Source organism: Stomoxys calcitrans, chromosome 1 (genome assembly GCF_963082655.1).
Source record: "Stomoxys calcitrans chromosome 1, idStoCalc2.1, whole genome shotgun sequence".
Lineage (NCBI taxonomy): Eukaryota > Metazoa > Arthropoda > Insecta > Diptera > Muscidae > Stomoxys > Stomoxys calcitrans.
Window position 1 is genome coordinate 229,510,416 of NC_081552.1, and position 18,109 is coordinate 229,528,524.

General features: G+C 37.1%; 1 protein-coding gene across 2 annotated transcripts in view; it reads left to right on the forward strand.

Annotated features, from left to right (window-relative positions):
- Positions 1–18,109, forward strand: part of LOC106092094 (protein SPT2 homolog) — a 312,016-nt gene that overhangs the window by 106,741 nt on the left and 187,166 nt on the right. Inside the window, exons 1-2 of one of the 2 annotated variants that reach the window (XM_059360868.1) lie at positions 3,414–3,518; positions 9,962–10,099. The gene's annotated coding sequence lies outside the window, so the exon portion shown is untranslated. Of the gene's footprint in view, positions 1–3,413; positions 3,519–9,961; positions 10,100–18,109 lie in introns of those variants that run through there. The other variant, XM_059360869.1, reaches the window with a different exon arrangement.

An 18,109-nucleotide genomic window follows, 5' to 3' on the forward strand; every position in this document is an offset into this window, starting at 1 on the left:
TAAGGGCTCAAGAATTCAAATCGGGAGATCGGTTTATATGGGAGCTATATAAGGTTATAGACCGATTTGGACCTTACTTTGCACAGTTGTTGGAAGTCATAACAGAACACTATTCGCAATGTTTCAACCAAATCGGACAAAAATTGCGACTTGTAAGGGCTCAAGAAGTCAAATCGGAAGATCGGCTTATATGGAAGCTATATCAGGATATAGACCGATTAGGACCATACTTAGCACAGTTATTGGAAATCACAACAGAACACTACTCGCAAGATTTCAGCCAAATCGGACACAAATTGCGGCTCCCAGGGGTCAAGAAGTCAAATCGGACGATCGGTTTATATGGGAACTATATCTGAATCTAAACCGATATGGTCCATGTCCAATCACAACGACCTACATCGATATTAAGCATCTGTACAAAGTTTCAAGCGGCGAGCTTTACGCGTTCGACCGCTATCGTGATTTCGACTAGATCGTCTCAGAGCGTCGAGATGATAAAGAATACATATCCTGTGGGGTCTTAGACGAGTATTTCGAGATGTTACAAACGGAATGACTAGATTAGTATATCTCCATCCTATGGTGGTGGGTATAAAAAAGATTAACGCAAATGGGGGAGCTGATTTTTGGAATTTGAGAACTCGAGGGGTTTTTCCAATTATCTGTTTGGAAGTACACAAAGCACCCGTTTCAGTTAACGTATCTGATGTAAAATGCACTTAAAACGCTTCTATTGGGTTGCCCAAAAAGTAATTGCGGATTTTTTAAAAGAAAGTAAATGCATTTTTAATAAAACTTAGAATGAACTTTATTCAAATATACTTTTTTAAACTTTTTTCTAAAGCAAGCTAAAAGTAACAGCTGATAACTGACAGAAGAAAGAATGCAATTACAGAGTCACAAGCTGTGAAAAAATTTGTCAACGCCGACTATATGAAAAATCCGCAATTACTTTTTGGCAACCAATACATTATGTCCTCATCACAAAAAAAAAGTGTTTTATCACGTCTTTTTCTATAAAGAGAAATCACATGATTTCCAATCCAATCTGTTTAACTTTTAACTGAATACTCAGATGCTGTAAATTTTGTCACGAGTCTTAATCATTTAAAAAATGAAAATCGAATCACAAATGCTTTCGTAAATTGCAAAATTCGAAGCAGGTCTCGGTCAAAAATGTAGAGAAAAGTAAAAGTCGAGTATCCCCGGAACAAGACGAGATATTGTAGGTCGTCCTCATGTGGACTTTTTTGTTGGGATTTTTAATGGAAATATGACCACAAATGAAGATTTGGCAGCCTTAATGAATTTTCGAAATACCAAGGTGACCAACTTAAAGGACCTGCCAGAAGGCACCCGGACAACCTTAGCTTCAACCATTCCGAATTCCATACCAAATAATCTCTACCCGTTCTCACGGCATATTTTTTACTGGGTTTTTGCAATTTTTTCCCTTTTTATTGTTCTACAGCTGAACTCGTGGCACATTTAAGCTCACTACCAATACCGCTCCTTTTTAAGAGCGACCCCTCTTAGTAAAGTTTTACAAGTCTGCATACCCCATTAATGTCGCCAGCATTTAGTGACAGGATAGCAATAGCTGAAAATTATTTCTGATGTGTTCGCCGGGATTCGAACCCAGGCGTTCAGCATCTGTCCCCCTATGATGCTAACTTTTGCGTCACGGTCGCCTGCCATCAAAATAATGAACCTTAATATTGAACATAACAAAAGACTTAGGAAACGAACATGCTTTAATGACTTAAATAACGAACTTGCTCTAAAGACTTAAGAAACGAACTTGATTTAAAAACTTAAGAAACGAACTTGATTTAAAGACTTAAGAAACGAACTTTGCCATGAATTGGTATCTTAATAAAGGAAAGATTTAAGAAACGAACTTTTTTCTAGGCTAATCCTCTTACGGAGGCCACCGTAGCACAGAGGTTAGCATGTCCGCTTATGATGCTGAACACCTGGGTTTGAATCCTGGCGAGAAAATTAGAGAAACTTTTCAGCTGTGGTTATCTCCTCCGAATGATGGCGAAAGGTTTACTTGTGAGGTACTTTGCCATGTAAAAACTCCTCCCCAAAGAAGTGTCACATTGCGGCACGCCGTTCGGGCTCGTCTATAAAAGGCAGGGCCCTTATCATTGAGCTTAAAATTGAGTCGCACAGCACTCATTGAGATGTGAGAAGTTTGTCTCTGATTCTCAATGGAATATTCATGGGCAAAGTTTGCAATCTTTTTTATGAAGATATGTGAATATTTTAGCCTCTCAAAAATCCACTGTGCCATATATTGAAAGCCTGTAATGCATTAGATCATATGTCTACTTACCAACATACCAAACAACCACCAGCAGTAGGAATCACACTTAACGATTTTCTTGTTGAGGCCAAAAGGAAAACCACGAATCTTCCTGCCACAAAAACCCCCTATAACAACAGCCTGACTATGCCATTGCCGCAACTACTTGGCTCCATAGCAATAAAAAACAAAAAATATTCAACTCCTCTTTTATTTCTTCGCATCAAGGGAAAAAGTTTCAAACAACAACAGTGATCTATGTTAACCACATTAAGAACAGATTCTCTCACCACAAAATGCTCAATGTTATGGCTAAAATGTTGGAAAATAGCTGAGCAAATAAAAGTCCAAAAAACGTTGCAATGCTTGGTTGCACGTTGTTTACATGGTTCATTGTGGGCACAATCCAAAAAAACTCCCATCTTACTACTTGAATGTGTGATGTTGACCGAGAAGTCAAAGGAAAATACAACAACGAAGCCAAAAACAACATTTGACTCTAAATGATCAGAGTTTTCAATGTACATTCGAGTTGTGAATTTTTGTTTATTTTGCTGATGAAGCTGCTGTTGGTCTAGAGATTTTCCACACACATGGTGGTGGCGTTTGGTGGGTGGTCAGGTGAAACAATACAACATCCGAAACTTACCTCCACTCAGTCACAAAGTTTCGTGAGGTGATGTTAAAGCTGCCGCTGATTTTCCATTGCAAACAAGTGGCACGGGCAAGAAGAGCTTCATTTCCACGAAACGAATTTCCACTTACAAATCGTTGGAAAATCTTATTTAAATGCTTGCAGCTTTTGTTAGAAAGCAGTCAGTCGGTTTATTGTTCTTGGTCATTGCGGTTCTTCTTCTTCATCATTTGATTTTACTAACTTGGATATGTTAACGAAAGAAAATTTCTCGATAGAAGAAAATGCAATGAAAACATGGACATTGTTAACAAATCGGTGTGCTATTTAATGTGAAAATCAAGGACATTGTTTTATACTTTGCTATAGTAAACTCAAACATTTTATAGAAATTTGAAAAACTGGAAAATATTAACAAAATTACATAAAAAAAGACAAAAGAGCGAAAAAAATGTCAAGCAAGTTAAGCCTTATATGGAGCTTAATAGTAGTATTGAGTGATTTGATTATTGTGTCTCATTGTGATATTGATTATAACACCATTAATGAAGATGGATCCTATCGATTTCGGTAATGACCTTAAATGTGTATTTTTGTTATTTTAATTTGTCCAAATATGAGTAATAAATGCACATCTTTCACAAAAAAAAAAACTATTGTAGCAACAATCATTTGATTAAGGCCTTGTGACGAATATCCTTGATATGCATATGGCAAGTGTATCGAAAATCGTCGAATTGCCAAAAAACTTCAACTGCTATTGCAACTCCTATTATAATTCTCATAAATACCTTGTTAACTTTAAAATAAAACAAGTAAATGAAGGCTAAGTTCGACCGGGGAGCCACCATGGATCGCATATGTCAAGTTCTTTGCCCGGCATCTCTTTAAAGGCAAACAAAGGATAATGGATAGAAATTGCCATGCGACTGGAGCTATATCGAAGCTATGGAGCTATATGCACCGGTTCAGGCCATACTTGGTTTGGATGTTGGAGACCCTAGTAGAACTCATTGTGCAAAATTTCAGCCAAGTCGGATATGAATTGCGATCTATGGGGGCTCAAGAGGTAAAATCGGAAGATCGGTTTATATGTGAGCTATCGCAGGTAATAAACCGATTCAGAGCACATTTGTCACGGATGTTGTAGGTCATAGCCAAATCGGATAAAAATTGGGCCGTTTACAGGCTCCAGAAGTACAATCGGGAGATCGGTCTATATGGGAGCTATAACAGGTTTTGAATTGATTTGGACCACACTCGGCACACACATCTGTTGAATGTCATAGAAAACACTGTATTAATATAGGATAATAAATTCGTTTTTTCCAACCCATTGCGGTTTGAATCCAAAACCCTAAATCGGATCTTCGGTATATAGGGCGGTATATAGCTATATCCAATAATGGTCCGATAAGGAGTACACTTGGCGTGGACATCGAAAGGTCTCATATATCGCACGGACATAGAAAGGTTTAATATAAATCAGTTTTAAATTTCAGCGAAATCGGGTAATAAATGCTGCTTTTATGGGCCTAAGACACATAATCGGAGCATCGGTCTATATGGCAGCTATATCCAATAATGTTCCGATCTGGACCATATTTCGCGCGGACATCGACAGGTCCAATATATCTTACTGTCTCAGATTTCAGCTATATCGGATTATAAATGCGGCTTTTATGAGCCCAAGACCCCAAATCCAGAGATCGGTCCATATGGAGGCTCTATCAAGAGCTCAATATCAGCGTGATTTCGATAGAACAGACATATGGATGGAAGAACGGACATATCTAGGTTAGATTTAAGTGGCAGTCTGCCATCAGACTTACTTAGAGGTATTCGTCCATTGTGATAACACAGGAACAGAAGAAGGGCTTTCAAAAGCCCAATAACTTGCGAATGTTCCCATCCGCTAAATCAGACAAGTTCTCAAAGAATTGTAAACCTAGAGGAACTCCTTCTGACTTCTAGTGCGGTACACACACACAAAAGGTATTCTCTTCTTCTTCGATGTCCTTACAGCTTCTGCAAAAGTCGTTGCTGGTAACCTTTAGTCTGTCAGCATGTTTTCCGATTAGACAATGGCCTGTCATGACAGACACAATGACTGAGACCTCGGTTCTAGCCAGTGACAGTAAGGCGGTAGACCTCTTCAATTCTAGATTACGCCACATAGTTTTGAAATGTTCTCAGCCCCCTTTTTGTGATCATCTATCATGTGTTGACCTTTGGGCCTGGTCCTGAAACCTTGGATTACATGTCGCTAGAGGCATACCCACAGATTCCAGTATCCCTGAAGTGTATAAGGTAATTCCTAGTCTCACAAGCTAATCCGCTTTACAATTCCCTGGGATATCACCGTGGCCCGAATGAATTTTGAACTGTTCAGCCATCTCGTTGAGAGATCGGCGACAGTCGAGGGCGGTTTTTGTGTTCAAGAAGAAGAAGATATTTATGTCAATCGTCGTTATGTCATTATATCTTAGCCATTTCACCACTTCCTTAATTGCAAGGATCTCCGCTTGATACGCACTGCAGTGGTCGGGTAACCTTTTCGATATGTCCACTTGTAGATCTTTAAAGTACACGCCAAAGTCCACCTGGTAGTCTAGTTGGAACCATGCGTATAGAAGTCTATGTAACTTCTGTTACCAGGAATATCGTAGCTCCAATCGGTTCTGTCAGGAATAGTAGTGCAGTACTTTTTATAAACAAATAAAATGGCGTTAAGATCGGCCGGGTCGAACATTGGATACCCACCACCTCGGGTATATATGTAAACCACATTTCATCATAATCCGGTGAAAAATGCATAATTTATGCCCTAATAGCACCTATATCGAAATATGTCCCGATTTTGACCAAATACTAATAAGTACAAGTCATTGTTCAATTGTGTATAACAAAATATTGGTCTTATTAGTAGCTAAATATATTTAAAAATAAACCGATCTAAACCATATACGACACGAATGTCGAAAAGCCTAACAAATTCAGGTTATAAATGCGCCAGCACTTTAAATCGAGTTATCGTTCTATATGGCAGCTATATACAAATCTGGACCGATTTGGGCCATGTTGCAGAAAAATGTCGAAGAGCCTAACACAACTCATTGTCCCAAATTTTGGCGAAATCGACCAATGAATGTGCCTTTTATGGCACGGTCTATATGACAGCTATATCCAAATCTTTACCGATCTGAGCCAAATTGAAGAAGAATATCGAGTGGCTTAACACAACTCACTGTCTCAAATTTCCGGGAAATCGGACTATAAATGCGCCTTTTATGGGCCCAAAACCTTAAATCGAGAGATCGGTCTATATGGCAGCTATATTCAAATGTGAACCGATCTGGGCCAAATTGAAGGGGGATGTTCAAGGGCCTAACACAACTCACTGTCTCAAATTTCGGGGAAATCTGACTATAAATGCGCCTTTTATGGGCGCAAAACCTTAAATCGAGAGATCGGTCTATATGGCAGCTATATCCAAATCTGGACCGATCTGGACCAAATTGAAGAAGGGTGTTCAAGGGCCTAACACAACTCACTGTCCCAAATTTCGGCGAAATCGGACTATAAATGCGCCTTTTATGGGGCGAGGACCCTAAATCGGCGGATCGGTCTATATGGCAGCTATATCCAAATCTGAATCGATCTGGGCCAAATTGAAGAGGGATGTTCAAGGGCCTAACACAACTCACTGTCTCAAATTTCGGGGAAATCGGACTATAAATGCGCCTTTTATGGGCGCAAAACCTTAAATCGAGAGATCGGTCTATATGGCAGCTATATCCAAATCTGAATCGATCTGGGCCAAATTGAAGAGGGTTGTTCAAGGGCCTAACACAACTCACTGTCTCAAATTTCGGGGAAATCGGGACTTTTGGGACTTTTTGGGCCCAAGACCTTAAATCGAGAGATCGGTCTATATGGCAGCTATATCCAAATCTGGACCGATCTAGGCCAAATCGCCAAAAGATGTCGAGGTGCCTATCACAACTCGCTAACCCAACTTTGAGCAAAATCGGATTATAAATGCGTCTTTTATAGGCCTCAGACCTTAAATCGGCATATCGGTCTATATGGGGCCTCAATCATGATATAGTCCGATATAGCCCATCTTCCAACTTAACCTATGCGTATGGACAAAAAAAGAATCTATGTAAAGTTTGTACTCGATATCTCTATTTTAAAGACTGTAGCGTGATGTCAACAGAAAGACGGTCGGACATGGCTGGATCGTCTTAGATTTCTACGACAATCAAGAATATATGCACTTTATAGGGTCGGAAATGGATATTTCGATGTGTTGCAAACGGAATCACAAAATGAATATACCCCTATTCTTTGGCGTCATTGGACCGTACTTCTTAAAGATGATTCGTAGCATAACTGTGAATGGTAAGCGCTATCGTGAGATAATATCCAACTTTTTTTGCCCAAAATGCAAGAGCTTGCCTTGCATGACATGTGGTTTCAACAAGACGGTGCCACGTGCCACATAGCATGCGTAACAATGAGAGGCGAGTTCGGTGAACATTTTATTTCACGTTCGAGACCGGTCAATTGACCGCTTAGATCATGCGATTTAACGCCTTTAAACTATTTTTTGTGGAGCTATGTTAAAGCTCATGCCTATACAGACAAGCCCGCTACAATTGACGCATTGGAAGACAACATTGAAACATTTATTTGTGAAATGTTCGAAAGAGTATGACAAAATTGGACCTAAACAAGTAAAGAAGGGCAAAAGTCGGGCGGTGCCGACTGTATAATACCCTACACCTACCCCATTAGTACAATGTGGGAGCTATATACAATTCTGAACCAATTTTGATGGACCTCGGCGAGCAAATAGGTTCAAACTGTAATAACTACGGTTGACAAATGACAACATTATTGCAAATTACCCAAAATCTGACGAACACATATATGGGAGCTATATCTAATTCAGAACCTCTTTCAAGCAAACTTCTCAGATAATGTGGTAGTCGTCGAGGAAAGCGTTGTGCACAATTTTGGCAAGGTTGGTCAAAAAATGCGCTTGCAGTGGCTCTTGGGGTGAAAATCTATATACATATATGACAGCTATATCTAAATCTGGGCCGATTTCTATGAAATTCGCCAGTAATATCGAGAGTCATAAGAAAATCCTTCCTGCAAAATTTCGAGAGAATCGGTTAAAAGATGAACACTTTCTTGCAATATTTCCCAAAATTGGACGAATATATATGTGGGAGCTATATTTATTTCTGAACCGATTTCTGTGGCAGTCGTCGAGAAAAGCGTTTTGCTAAATTTTTGGCAAGATGGGTCAATAAATGCGCTTGCTGTAACTCTATGAGTGACAATCGGGCGATATATATATATGAGAGCTATATCTAAATCTGAACCGATATCCTTGAAAATCACCAGTAATGTCGAGAGTCATGAGAAAATCTTTCCTGCCGTAGTTCGAGAGAATCGGCTAACAAATGACTATTTTATAGCTTTATTACTGCAAATCGAATAAACATATATATGGAAGCTATATCCAAATCTGAACCGATTTTTATGAAATTCACCAGTATTATTGAGAGTCAAGAGCAAATCCTTCCTACGAAATTTCAATAGAATCGGTTAACAAATTACTGCAAATCGGACGAACATATATACGGGAGCTATATCCAAATCAGAACCGATATCCATGAAAATCGAGAGAATCGGGAAACAAATGACCATTTTATTGCATTATTACTGCAAATCGGACGAACATATATATGGTAGCTATATCCAAATCTGAACCGATTTTAATGAAATTTACCTGATTTGTCGGGAGTCATAAGAAAATCCTCCCTGCCAACTTTTGAGAGAATCGATTAACAAATTACCATTTTATTACAGTATTACTGCAAACCGGATGAACATATATATGGGAGCTATATCCAAATCTGAACCGATTTTTTCCAATTTCAATAGGCTTCGTCTCCAGGCCGAAAAACACGCCCATACCAAATTTGAAGACGATCGGATGAAAATTGCAATATGTATTGGGTTGCCCAAAAAGTAATTGCGGATTTTTCATATAGTCGGCGTTGACAAATTTTTTCACAGCTTGTGAAATGTGTAATTGCATTCTTTCTTCTGTCAGATGTTACTTTTAGCTTGGTTTAGAAAAAAAGTGTAAAAAAGTATATTTGATTAAAGTTCATTCTAAGTTTTAATAAAAATGCATTTACTTTCTTTTAAAAAATCCGCAATTACTATTTGGGCAACCCAATAGTTTGTACACAAATTAACATGGACTGACGGACCGACAGTCAGACAGACACACGGACATAGCTAAATCGCATCACAAAGTGATTCTGAGTCGATCGGTATACTTATCAATGGGTCTATCTCTCTTCCTTTTGGGTGTTACAAACTAATTTACTAAGTTATAATACCCTGTACCACAGTAGTGGTGTAGGGTATAAAAATCACCCGTTATAAGATCTATCACTTCAAACATTACCGACTTGTTTACACTTTTGCTGCCTAAGCCCACTGTGCGTTGCTATTTTTAAATACTGAAAAATTGAAGTGCCAATAAACTTCGTTTTCTTTACCTAATGGAATGGCAGTTCAATATTTTAAGGCGATTCAAATGATGATGTGAATATACTATGGACCATTCTAGATGACTTAAGACACCGGTATGCGTGACACCATACGACTTTCTATACCTGATTTAAGTTTTGTGATTAAATATTTCTCATTCAAAACATAAAAATTATATTAAAAGCCACATTAACTCAATTTACTGTCTGGCGTTTGTCGTAAATTTTCTAGCATCGAATTTTAGGCAAATTCAAAAATTATGGAAAAATTTGTCATAGACAATGTTTTGAATTCAATTAAACCAATCAACTAAAAGACTAAGAAACTAGTATTTGTTTTGTTTTTAAATCAAAAATTCACTTTTCTGCTTGTTGTGTGTGTGTGTGTTTTTTAATATTTCCATATTTGTTATATTTTTATTATGGCAGACATGCAAATGATGACATTGGTGGCTATTATCACAGTGCAAGTGGTTCTCCAGACAACTTAGTCCAAGGTCGTTATGGTTCGCGTAATCCAGCAACTGGACAGGTGGAAGAAACTGTCTATACAGCGGGACCACGTGGGTGAGTATTGAAATCATTCGTTGGAACACATCAACCAACCAACCAGTACACGCACTTACACACACACACATGTTATCTATCACAAAAACACCACAAACAAACGCGTATGAATAATTTTTTACGAAATTATGATTGAGGCAGGCCCATCTGGTCTCCTCCTCTTCATATATGGGGGATAAACAATGCAAAACACAAAAACATTATAACAAGAATTGTACAAAAACACAAAAGGCAACAAATCATTTTGCCAGATTATATATCGCTGATTGTAGGCGCAAAAACTCTAAGAAGGGCAAAATATGCAACTGGAGTGGATAGTTTAAGAGTTGTTGATTGTTTTTCTGCTCTAGCCTTTAAAGGTGAGCTGAAGACGTAGTGCCATTCAGACATCGTTTGACTGTGGCGGCATTCAATCCAATCCACTTCACTCCATAGGTGTTTACTGAAGCGTACAATGCAACAATTCTAACACTTTATCATGATGCTACTGTTTTGTATCATTATTTGTTGTACATTTGATTTTTGCAAATCTTTGGAGTACGCTTTAAATATACACTTAAAAAAATAAAGAAATTTTCTGTGAAGACAATTTTGGTGAAATATTTTTTTTAAGACAACATTTTAGTGAAATTAAAACCCTAAAGACAAAATTTTAATAAAATTTTCGCTAAAGACAAACTTTTGGTGAAAATTTCTCTCCAAAGACAAAATTTTAGTGAAATTATCTCCAAATACGAAATTTCAGTGAAAATTTCGCCAAAGACGAAATTTTAGTGGAATTTTCTCTATATGCGAAATTTCAGTGGAATTTTCTCTTAAGACAAAATTTCGGTGAAATTTTTTCTGAGACAAATTTTCAGCGAAATTTTCCCTAAAGACTGAATTTTAGTGGAATTTTCTCAAAATACGAAATTTTAGTGGAATTTTCACTATATGCGAAATTTCAGTGGAATTTTCTCTTAAGACAAAATTGCTGTGAAATTTTTTCTGAGACAAATTTTCATCGAAATTTTCCCTAAAGATTGAATTTCAGTTTTTTTAAGACAACATTTCAGTGAAATTAAAACCCTAAAGACAAAATTTTAATAAAATTTTCGCTAAAGAAAAACTTTTAGTGAAATTTTCTCTCTAAATACGAAATTTCAATGAAATTTGCGCTAAAGACAAAATTTTAGTGACATTTTCTTTAAATACGAAATTTCAGTGAAATTTTCGCCAAAGACGAAATTTTAGTGGAATTTTCTCTACATGCGAAATTTCAGTGGAATTTTCTCTTGAGACAAAATTTCAGTGAAATTTTTTTCGGAGACAAATTTTCAGCGAAATTTTCCCTAAAGACTGAATTCCAGTGAAATTTTCTCTAAAGACAAAATTTTGGTGGAATTTTCTCTATATGCGAAACTTCAGTGGAATTTTCTCTTAAGACAAAAATTTCATTGAAATTTTTTCTGAGACAAATTTTCAGCGAAATTTTCCCTTAAGACTGAATTTTAGTAAAATTTTCTCTAAATACGAAATTTCAGTGAAATTTTCGCTAAAGACGAAATTTTTGTGAAATTTTTTTCTAAAGACTAAATTTCAGTGAAATTTTCTTAAAAACTAAAATTACAGTGAAGTTTTCTCTAAAGACAAAATTTCAGTAAAATTTTCTTAAAAGACAAAATTTCAGTGAACTTTTCACTGAAAATTTGTTTTTAGGAAAATTTCACGAAAATTTTGTATTAAGAGAAAATTTCACTAAAAATTTGTCTTAAGAGAAAATTTCACTAAAATTTCGTCTATAGAGAAAATTTCACTGAAATTTCGACTATAGAGAAAATTTGACGGAAATTTTGTATTTAGAGAAAATTTTGTTAAAATTTCGTCTTTAGCCAAAATTTCACTGAAATTTCGCCTTTAGAGAAAATTTCATTGAAATTCCGTCTACAGAGAAAATTTCACTAAAATTTTGTCTCTAGAGCAAATGTCACTGAAATTTTGTATTTAGAGAAAATTTCATTTCAAATTTTTTCTGAGACAAATTTTCAGCGAAATTTTCCCTTAAGACTGAATTTCAGTAAAATTTTCTCTAAATACGAAATTTCGGTGAAATTTTCGCTAAAGACGAAATTTTTTTCTAAAGACTAAATTTCAGTGAAATTTTCTTAAAAACTAAAATTACAGTGAAGTTTTCTCTAAAGACAAAATTTCAGTAAAATTTTCTTAAAAGACAAAATTTCAGTGAACTTTTCACTGAAAACAATAAATTTCACTGAAAATTTGTTTTTAGGAAAATTTCACGAAAATTTTGTATTAAGAGAAAATTTCACTAAAAATTTGTCTTAAGAGAAAATTTCACTAAAATTTCGTCTATAGAAAAAATTTCACTGAAATTTCGACTTTAGAGAAAATTTGGCGGAAATTTTGTAGTTAGAGAAAATTTTGTTAAAATTTCGTCTAGCTAAAATTTCACTGAAATTTTGTCTTTAGAGGAAATTTCACAGAAATATCGTATTTAGAGAAAATTTTATTAAAATTTCGTCTTTAGCCAAAATTTCACTGAATTTCCGTCTTTAGAGAAAATTTCACTGAAATTTCGTATTTAGAGAAAATTTCACTGAAATTTCGTATTTAGAGAAAATTTCAGTAAAATGTCACTGAAATTTTGTATTTAGAGAAAATGTCGCTGAATTTCCGTCTTTAGAGAAAATGTTACTGAATTTCCGTCTTTAGAGAAAATTTCACTGAATTTCCGTTTTTAGAGAAAATTTCACTGAAATTTTGTCTTCAGAAAAAATTTCACTAACATTTTACCATTAGAGAAAATTTTACTAAAATTTCGAATTTAGAGAAAATTTCATTGAAATTTTGTATTTAGAGAAAATTGCACTGAAATTTTTTCTCTAAAGACAAAATTTCAGTAGAATTTTCTCAAACGTTTTTTTTTTTTAATTTTTGCTAAAAGACGAAATTTCAGTGAAAGGAAAAATTTTAGTGAAATTTTCATTAAAGACAAAATTTCCGTTTTCCTTAGAGAAAATTTCACTGTAATTCTGTTATTGATTTTTTTTTTCCGCCCATGAACATTCCACTAAGGAACAGGTGCAAACTTCTCACATATCAATGAATGCAGTCCGATACAAGTTTTAAGCTCGATGATAAGGGGCCTCCTTTTTATAGCCGAGTCCGAACGGCGTGGCGCAGTGCGGCACCTCTTTGGAGAGAAGTTTTACATGGCATAGTACCTCACAAATGTTGCCAGCATTAGGAGGGGAAATCCACCGCTGAAAATTTTTTCTAATGGTCTCGCCAGGCGTTTAGCGTCATAGGCGGACATGCTAACCTCTGCGCTACGGTGGCCTCTAAGTTGCCCCAGCTCCTTAATGAAATGTTCTTGGGCAAATTAGAATTTGTAGTATCACTTCGATTCATAACTTCAATGCTGAATACTTCTTGTCTTAAATCCCATTTGGCACTGAATGGCGCGAAGACATTCTTTCTTATTTTAAGTAAGGCTACTATTGTTTGTTTCCTGAAGTCATGGCTTGCTGAGCTTTGCTAATTAAAAAAGTTAATATTTTAAGAATCTAAAAATTTCTCTTTACAAAATATTTTCTATATCCCAACTTTTTTCAAGTGTTTCACGGCAAAATATATTTAAGTTCTAGATTTTATATTTATAGACTTAATGGTAAAAAGAATTTCGTTTATTCTTTGTTCGATGTTGTCAATGCCCCGTAATGGTGATTACTGAATGTGTTGTGGTCAATAATTAAATACTCTTTAATAATAGACTCTGCAGATGAACAATAAGATTGAGAACTGGTCAACTCACTTAACCTTGATTACGGCGACAGGTATTTTAATTTATGCCATTTTCATGTTCTTCATTAGATTACCTGCCTGTGTGCCTCCAAAATATCTCTCTGTTATGGTCGTCATCCAATTAATGTGTCGAATATTTAATGAGCATTTAAAAAATTGGTTAGGTACATAAGGTGGGAGAGTACATTTAAACAGGACCGACCGCACACAAGTTTGGGGTGCAAGTTAGTTAGTTATCAAAACACAAAGAAATCGATTCTTCACGGAAGCTTAATAATAATTATCTTAGTATTGACCTCCCGGAAAAACCAAACAAAACTTTGATAATTGGCATCAAAGGGGAATCCAAGGCAATAAGGGGGGGTGGTAACAGGTTATAATACGGTTAAGGAGGATCTTAGAATTCAGTTTTAGTGGTGGCCTGGCTGTCGGAGAAGACAATATTCGTTAAGAAAATATTGCCTGAAATTTTGTCTTAAAGAAGATTTCACTAAAATTTTGTATGTAAAGGAAAATTCACTGAAAGTTTGTCTTACTAGCTGGACAGGGCCCGCTCCGCTGCGCTTTCTTTAACTCTCTAATATCTATTTAGGGTGGGGACATGTGGATATCGTGCTTCTGTAGCCTATGTCCACCTATGACGATGAATGCCTGCGTTCGAATCCTGGCGGAACTTCGGACAAAATTTAAAGCGGTTGTTATCACCTCTTAATGCTGGCGACATTTTCGAGGTACAATACCATGCATGGTCATGTAAAAAGTGCTCCCCAAAGAGATGTCGCACTGCGGCACACCGTACGGACTCGGCTATAAAAATGGTTATCCCCTCTTAATGCTGGCGACAATTGCGAGATACAATACCATGCATGGTCATGTAAAAAATGCTCCCCAAAGAGATGTCGCACACCGTACGGACTCGACTATAAAAAAGGTCCCTTATCGTTGATAAACTCAACATGAATCGGAAAGCACTCATTGATGTATGAAAAGTTTGCCACCGCTCGGTTCCTGGGCAAATTTTTACTCTACTCCGAAATGTCTTTCTTTTGAGCCCCATATTACTGTAATGGTAAATATTTCGGTTTTAGGGGGTATCTCGGAGCTGGTCACTTGGCCATCAAAGTAAACATAAGATTCGTTCTCTACTTTCAGAAACATTTCGTATGAGTCCCATAATGTCATGAACGGTAAATAGGTTGTATTTGAAGGTAGGGTGGACCCCAGGGTCTTTGTGCCGAAAATGAAAATTTCAAAAACATCAATAAATATATACCCCAATAAGCTTTTATATGATGGGGAGGTATTTTTGGGGTGGGGCGGCTCCCCAAACACATGGCTCTATGTTGTAGTGATTGGTCCATATATCCATTTGGCGGGTTTTGGGCTGTCCCCGCAGCACACGTCCCCAACAATCAAAAACATGTTAGAGTGCAAAAAATTTCGAACTAATCGCATTACCAATCTCCGAGATCTGGTATTTTTGAAATTAGGGTAATGAGAAGTGATTTTTAGGGGAGACATTTCGAATCAAATATGGATATCAAATTCGTGTCCAGTCCCAAATCCCTTTATTTTGAACCCCATTTTGTCATGGTCGGTAAGTATGAACCGTTTCGATCTTTACTCCCATATACCGTTGATTTGAGCTCTATATTGATATAGTCGGAAACAAAACTTAGTTTAAGGGTGATTTAGAGCGTACCTCCAAAATTGGATATCAAATTCGTTTTCTACTCTCAAATACCTTTCATTTGAGTCCCATATTGCCATAATGGGTCAATTAATCTATTCGACGAATTTTTAGGACGAATTTTGGGAGTGAAGGGCCCCCCCACACTTAGGTTACCAGTTTTATGCCAAGTTTGCACTCTAGCCTCCAATCGGAATCCGTTCGGGTGGGTTTTGAGATGGGGCGTCCCCCCAGGTTATTTGACCCCAAATTTTATACCAATTACTTGTTTTTTTGGGGTAGCATACGATGGCATACAATATTTCGCTTAAATCGGTGTAGAAAATGGGAGTAAGGGGGAGGGTCCGCTCTCCCCCTTCCTTTAGACCGATCTGGACCGATTTTGATAAAATGTTGCATACATGTTGGAGAGTCAAATAAAACACCTCAGGGAACATTTTTTAAAGACCGAACCAAAATTGCGGCTTATACAAGCTTAAAAGGCCATATCGCATGAAGGATATATATGGGAGCTAAATGTGAACCGATTTTGATGAAATTAAGCACACATATTTGGATGTCGTATAAAACATCTCATGCTAAGTCTTGTAAAGAGCGAACTAAAATTATGGCTATTGCAAACGCAAATTTGCCCATGAACATTCCATTAAGGAACAGCGCTAAACTTCTCACATATCAATGAGTGTAGTCCGATTCAATTTTAAGCTCAAGGACCTCCTCTTTATAGCCGAGTCCGAACGCCGCAGTGCGACACCTCTTTCGAGGGGAAGTTTATACATGGCATAGTACCTCACAAATGTCGCCAGCTTTAGAAGGGGATAATCACCGCTGAAAATTTTTTCTGATGGTCTCGCCAGGATTTGAACTCAGGCGTTCAGCGTCATAGACGGACATGCTAACCTCTGTGCTATTGTGGCTATTACATCCTAAAAATGCCATGAAAGATATCTTTCTGGAACGATTTAATTTAGGCTACTACTGCCTAAAAAGGCCATATCGTATGAAAGATATATATGGGAGCTATATATAAATGTGATCCGATTATGTTTAAAACCAATAGCGTTCGCCCTTGGGCCAAATAAAGAAGACTTGTGCAAAATTTTACAAGAACATATGGACAGACAGACGGACATAGGTAAATCGAATCAGGAAGTGATTCTAAGCCGATCGGTATACTTATCAATGGGTCTAGCTCTTTTTATTATTAACGTTGCAAACAAATGCAGAAAGTGCTAATACCCTGTACCACAATGGTGGTGTGGCATACCCCCCACCATAGGAAGAGGGCATACTAATCTAGTCATTTCGTATGTAACACCTCGAAATATTGATCTGCGACCCCATAAAGTGTATATATTCTTGATCTTATTGACATTCTAAGTCGATTTAGATATGTCCTTCCGTCCTTCTGTGGAAATCATGATAGGGATCGAAAGCGTAAAGCTAGCCTTTTGAAATTTTCCACAGATACTTCGTATTGATGTAGGTCGTTGGGGACTACAAATGGATCTAATCGGTTTATATGCGACCGAGATGCGTTCACCGATTTAAGCGTTATTTTGTATTTGTATTTTATGGTACCCCAAAAACACGAAATTGGTATAAAATTTTTGGGTCAAATAACCAGGGGGACGCCCCATCCCAAAACCCACCCGGACGGACATGTTTACCGATTGGGACAATATGGGTATCAAATGAAAGGTATTTAAGAGTAGAGTACGAACTTGCTATACAAATTTCGCCCAAATTGTTCAGGGGGTCCCCCACCCAAAAAAAAAAAACTCCCCAACTGGACACTTTCGCCGCTTTGGGCAATATGGGTATCAAATAAATTGTCTTTGTATAAATCTGACTTAAAAATTCATTCTTTGGTGTCTGAGAAGCCTCCTTAACCCCAAAAATCTTTCCGCACGGACATGTTTACCGATTGGTTCCATGTGGCTATCAAATGAAAGGTATTTAAGAGTAGAGTATGAACTTGGTATACAAATTTCGCCCAAATTATTCAGGGGGTCCCCCACCCCCAAAAAAACTCCCCAACTGGACACTTTCGCCCGCTTTGGCCAATATGGGTATCAAATGAATTGTCTTTTTTAAATCTGACATAAAAATTCAATCCTTGGTGTCTGAGGGGCCTCCCTAACCCCCATAACCTTCCCCCACGGACATGTTTACCGATTGGCTCAATATGGGTACCAAATGAAAAGTATTTAAGAGTAGAGGACGAACATGGTATAAAAATTTCGATCAAAGTATCCAAGGGGTCCCCCACCCCCAAAAAACCCTCAACAGGACTCTTTCCCCGCTTTAGGCAATATGGGTATCAAATGAATTGTCTTTTTTAAATCTGACATAAAAATTCAATCCTTGGTGTCTGAGGGGCCTCCCTAACCCCCATAACCTTCCCGCACGGACATGTTTACCGATTGGTTCCATGTGGCTATCAAATGAAAGGTATTTAAGAGTAGAGTACGAACATGATATAAAAATTTCGCCCAGAGGGTCCAAGGGGTCCC